Genomic DNA, 6000 nt, shown 5'->3' with positions numbered 1-6000 from the left:
TATCTAAACTTTTCTCTTTATCTTTCTCTCTTCTCTTCTTTCTTCTTTCTCTCTTTTCTCTCTCCCTCTATCTCTCTCTCTTTCCCTCTCTCTCCCTCTCTCTCTCTCTCTCTCTCTCTCTCTCTCTCTCTCTCTCTCTGCTCTATCTATATCTCTCTCACTCTCCTCCTTTCTCAATTTTTCTCTTTTTTCTCTTTATCTTTCTCTTTCTCTCTATTCTCTCTTTCTTCCCTTCTTCCTCTCTCTCTTTCTCTCTCTCTCTCTCTCTCTCTCTTTCTCATCTTTTCTCTTTTCCTTTTTTTTTATCTTTCGCTTTCTATATTTCTCTCTCTTGTTTTCTCTTTCTCTCTCTTTCTCTCCCTTGTTTTCTCTCTCTCTCTCTCTCTCCCTGATTCTCTCTGTCTCTCTCTCTTTTCTTTCTTTTGTTCTATTAATTTTTTTGTTTCTCAATCTTGGCTGTGAACTGAAACGGAAAATGATGTCAGAATTGCCTTTTTGGGTTCTCATTTTGAGATTTGTTGACACAAAGTTGTGGACGTTTTACGTTGAATGAATGACGCAAGTTTGTTAACGTCAGAGAGTTATTGTTACCTTTAGAGATAAAAGAGCATGGCTGATTTATTTACTTGAAGTTTGTTTTGGACTATTAATTTTGATAAAAATCAGCAATTTTTTCATCAAAAACTTTACAAAATTAAGTTTTTGTTGCATTTTCTTTATGTTTGACAAAAACACCGCTGATATAAAACCTAGAAAACCGCCTACACAACCTCTTTAAACTCCAAAAGGGAGCTAGATGAAACCAGGTGCCTTACAAAAGTCATCTGGAATCAAAATTTGCCGGTTTCTTATGAATTTAACTGGATGACTATTTAAAATGCCCCATTGTTGTTTTCTATTAATTGAACTATTTCTCTTAACAAATGATCTAATTCTTAAAACTTTGGAACACTTGGGCGGTTTGCAGGGCGCGCAACAAAATGTGGTATAGTTTTGATTTTTTCGTGGCTTCTTACAATCAAATATTTTACATTTCTACTTCCGTGCTTCCTTTTTTTCAAAATGTTTTGCTTTGGTTTTTGTTATGTGAAATACTGACAAAATGTTTTTTCCACGGCTCCAAAAATGAAAGCTCCAATTTACGTAGGAGTGAGGAAAAATGTAGATATAGTTTGTTTTCAGAGAACCTAATTGTTTTTATGTCTTTGAAGAGTTGTTTTCGAAAACTTTACCTGAATTCCTATGTCTTGCATTCAATTATTATTCCTTATGCAGTCTGATTAATAACTCTAAAAATTCAAAGCTCCGAATTGTTTCTTCAAGAGATGTGTGAAAACTTGTAGCATGCATTCTGTTGCTAACTCATTTCTCTGATGTCATTAAATGTATTCGTTTTAAGGATATTTCAGTGATTTTTGAACTTGTTAATTTTTCATAATATTTCTTTCAACTTATATCTTGTTCTTAGTAAATAAAGATTGAACTTTCTTTCCTTTAGAAAAGAAACTAATTTTGTGGTGGATTGTTTAAAAAGAACGGTATCTGGGTTTTGTTACTACAAGTTTTCACTCTAAATTTTGTAATTTTTGTGTAAAACTGCCGATTTTTGATCGTATTACTTCAGTAAATGATCAAATTACTTAACACTTTAACTGAATAAAGATCTAAATTGCTTGTAACTCTTTAAATTTTATGTTTTCATAACATATGGCTTTAAGGGTTGCGTCACCATTCTTTTGCAGAAATTGGTTTTTTTCGCGATGTATTTGCTGTTAACTTTTGCTGTCGTGCTCCAAATACTGACTATTTATTGGTCTCAGTGGCCAATTATAGCAACATAAATGAACTTAATACCTAATATCGGTATATAGCGAAGAGTTTTATTGACTTTCAATAACTTTTTTCTAAAAAATAATACTATTCTTCAACTTATCCCTTTTTGTTCTGGTTTGGGTTTTGAATCATATTTGCAATTTAGCCTCGTTTTTGAGAGACTTTTTGAATGTTTTGTTGAACTAAACAAAATGTTTTGTGTTGCTTAATCATTTTGAATTTCTTCAGGGCTTAGACAATTTGTTTCAGAAGAATTTCGTGAAATTTAGATGCTTTTCAATATTTGTGGCTCCTTTTGCTGTCATTTTGAATTAGTCGTTTTACAAATTTTTTTATGTTCAAAGGAGACGCATAGGGAGATGTACTTTGTTCCGGGTTAATAGTTTATAAATTTAATTCCTTCAATACTGTGGTTTAGTAAAAAAAATGTTTGTGTAATCTTTCCGTTAATTTTGTGTTTAATGTTATTTTATAGTCTTACTAATAACAAACTCAATTATTTTTCGAAGAAGCTGCAAATAAATTGACTGCTTTTTTAGTCGAAAGTTCTTGTCGGCTATGAATTTTGAATATATTTGTTTTAAAAAAAAATGGTTTTCCGAGATTTATCAACATTGGCCGATACTTTACAAATTTATCTGAATGATTATACAAATTGGCCTCATTGTTGTTTCTTAATATTTGAAGTTTTTCTGTTAACAATTGGTCTAATTCGCAAACATTTGGAACACTTGGGCAGTTTGTCCAAATGGTTTCAATACTGTGGTTTAGTAAAATTATTTGTGTAATTTTTCCGTTAATTTTTTGTTTAATGTTATTTTACAGTCTTACTAATAACAAGCTCAATTATTTTTCGAAGACAATGCAAGATAAATTGTCTGCTTGTTTAATCAAAAGCTCTTGTTGGCTATGAATTTTGAAAATATGTGTAACTTGTTGCTTAGCATCTTCATAGACAGGTTACATCCCTTATATAATGAACTACAATTTGCTCTTCAGAATAGTTTTATTTTCTTCAAATTATCTTTGCTCATGATACGAACAGTTTTCATAAAATATTCGTGGTTTTTGCATTTTCGACCCCTTTTCTGCAAGTTTTTTTCACAGTATCAGAATACTGGGCGGTCTTCTGGTCATTTGAAAGAACGCAATCAAAAATTTTCATATTGATAGTGAACAGCTTAATGTTTAATTGGCTGGAACATTGTTTTTGTGAAAATTTGTCCAATTGTTTTTGTGCAATTTTTTTCTTTTTGCCTGCATTTGGAGTTTTTTTAGTCGCCTGACATGTCCCGATTAATGAACAGTCTCAATTGCTTTCTATGGAGGTATAAAAGAATCTCTCAATGATTTCATTTGATGCATTATAATTCTAATCCGTTTGACATTATTTATTTTCAAAAGACAGCAAGGTTCTATTTAACTTTGTCTTTTTGCTCATTTCTTGTTGAATTGTTACCAAATCGCATCGAGAAAAAGTCCCTTAAATTTTAAAGAATTACAGATTAATTTGCTTTAGTATAAGTTTTATCTAATTTCCTTTCGATTTGGTTTTTGATGGTTATTTTATCGCCGTTTTTTCTGGTAGTCATTTTATGGTAGTCACAGGTCTCATCGGCCCTCTAAGGTAGATTGTATTATTCATTTAGTAGTCTGTTGACGGATATGTTGATATGTTTTTTAATCTCTTCCTCATTTAGCAGACAATTATGTGAAAAATTTAGATGAGTGGGGTCGGAACTTTATGTGCGAGCGCACATTACCAAGCCTCCTTGTTAATAGTTAAGAACGGTTTCTTTCAAAGAGATTTCGCAGTTCGGTTCGTTTCGTCCCCTAATCATCCGTTAAGGTTTGGTTACATGAGTGTATATTTGTTGCACCTGAAAGTACTGTTCTCAAGATATGCGCTAGGCCATTGAGAGAGATGCTATAAACGACTTATGCTCTCTATCTTCCTGCAAAACTCACAATGTGACTAGAGCAAATAACTTCAATTGAACTGAGTTCCGTGATGTGATTGGTTCGCATTTTTTGTTCTCGTTTCAATAGAGCAATAACTACATGTCCGCAAATTTTATTATCGAAACTCCTCGATCAGGGGGAACACAAGAGCCGAACCGAACAGTTAATAGACAATTGAACCGTAGAATCAATTTTTGTCTACATTTGCCGGCGATGTCTGTTTGTTTCACTGTTTTAATTCGATTCATAATGCTTTTTCGGGATTTGTGCAATGATTAAGTTGTAAATTTTCAAATCAATTCATGAGTGATTTTGAAACACCTTTTAAAAAAAGTGGAATTGTTTGTTAAAAGCATTAGAAGGAGCATATCTTTTTTAAATAATTCTGGCAGTCAGCTGGTGTGTGTTCAAATGAAAAACAACGACTAAAATTTATTGCTGAAAACATTTAACAACATTTAGCATTTTGCGTATGAAACGTCAGAAGTTTTGACAAACTGCTTTTTGGCTAGTCAAACTGTTTAATGCATACATTAAAAAAACGTGAGTTAAATCAACAACGTCGAGTATACGTATTGATTCTGAAAAGACAAGAGAGGCATTGTATTTTGATTAAGATAATGATAGTAATGCTGAATAATCACTTTGAAGAGGGCTGGCCTTTCTTGACAGGTTATAAAAAACAAACCACTTTGTTTGTTCAAATGACAAAAGAGAACCAAGGTCTTTCGATTATAATGCTTATGTTTTTTAATTACGCTTACATGCAAACCATTCTTGCGCATATATAGTCAGTAGGAATACTTCAAATGTTTAGTCGAATCGCTTTTGAAAAAACTGCAAAAATTGCAAAAAACGATTGATTCTATATGAACAAACCTAGAGTCTAGAAAAACGTATTGATTGACAAATAAATTGAAACTGATGAAAATGATGCAACTAACAGCGCAGTTAAGTTCAACTAAAGTTCAAAGCCAGATTTTGTCGCTTTGGCTGATGTATTTAACCCAAAAGATGATTTATTTTTCAACTTCCAATATGTCCGAGTAAAGAAAAGCAAAGATATTGCAACTCTTACAATTGAATGCGGGATAATAAAAATCCATTAGATTATACGCACAAGAAGGTTCAATTTTGTTGACAAAAGCAAGACAGTTTTACTATCTTAAAACCGACACGACGTTTAATTTGTTGAAAAAATTAAATATCATAATAGCTCTAATGTAAGTGATAATAAGAATAATTTTATTATTAATAACAGTAAAAAATAATAATAATAATAATAATAATAATAATAATAATAATAATTATTATTATTATTATTATTATTATTATAAAAATAATAATAATAATAATAAAAATAAAAATAAAAATAATAATAATAATAATAATAGTAATAATAATAATAATAATAATAATAATAATAATAATAAAAATAACAATAATAATAATAATCATAATAATAATAATAATAATAATAATAATAATAATAATAATAATAATAATAACAATAATAGTAAAATTAATAATAATAAAAAAAAATATCAATAAAAATAAAAATAATAATCATAATAATAATAACAATAATAGTAATGATAATAATAAGGGTCAGTTCATGGCATCGTGGGCGCTTGTTTCGGCATAGGGTGTGGTTGGTGCTGCAGTTCACTGTACATTGTAGCCGTCGTAATTACGTTCACTTGGATTTGTGTTGTCTCTAACTCTTGCTGTTGTTCGGGGGGTTGGAAATTGGCAGTTCCTGTATACTGCTTTTTGGCTGGCGGCAGATTGTTGTCGGATGCGTCACTAAGTGTATCCTCGTCCTGTCTCGTGTCCTGATGTGATTGTTGCTTTATGCGGTCGCTTTTGCGGGATGGAAGGCCAAAAATGTCCACTTCGAAATCCTCGTTCGGGTCCGACTAGTTATCGATTGGGTTTGAATCGTCCTTCATGAACATTGCTGGGTCTTGCTCGAGGGAAATTAGCGATGAATACCTGGTTCTTGGTTTCATATGTTTCCCCTTTTTGGGTGATGCGGCATAGCGTTTCTTCGTGGGTACTTTGGTGCAGGAGACTTTCTCTAGATTAGATTTGCTATTTGGCTCGCGTGGTCTTTTCTCTTTCTTCCTGATGGTTCTTGTGCCCAGGATCTTGTCCCATTGTTGTTTCCCGTGGGCTTCCATTTTTTGTTCGAGTTTCGAATGA

General features: G+C 31.8%; 2 protein-coding genes across 10 annotated transcripts in view; both read left to right on the top strand.

Moving 5' to 3' along the window:
• The window catches only part of LOC142334693 (pyridoxal-dependent decarboxylase domain-containing protein 1-like), a 454496-nt gene that overhangs the window by 25783 nt on the left and 422713 nt on the right, over window positions 1-6000 (top strand). The window lies entirely within an intron of this gene.
• The window catches only part of LOC142335452 (glycine receptor subunit alpha-2-like), a 114566-nt gene that overhangs the window by 3451 nt on the left and 105115 nt on the right, over window positions 1-6000 (top strand). The gene's annotated exons all lie outside the window — the stretch shown is intronic.

Source organism: Convolutriloba macropyga, chromosome 2, assembly GCF_964194025.1.
Source record: "Convolutriloba macropyga chromosome 2, txConMacr16.3, whole genome shotgun sequence".
In the NCBI taxonomy this organism is placed as follows: Eukaryota; Metazoa; Xenacoelomorpha; order Acoela; family Convolutidae; genus Convolutriloba; species Convolutriloba macropyga.
Note: the sequence above shows the minus strand (reverse complement) of the source record. Positions and strands in the feature narration are given on the sequence as shown.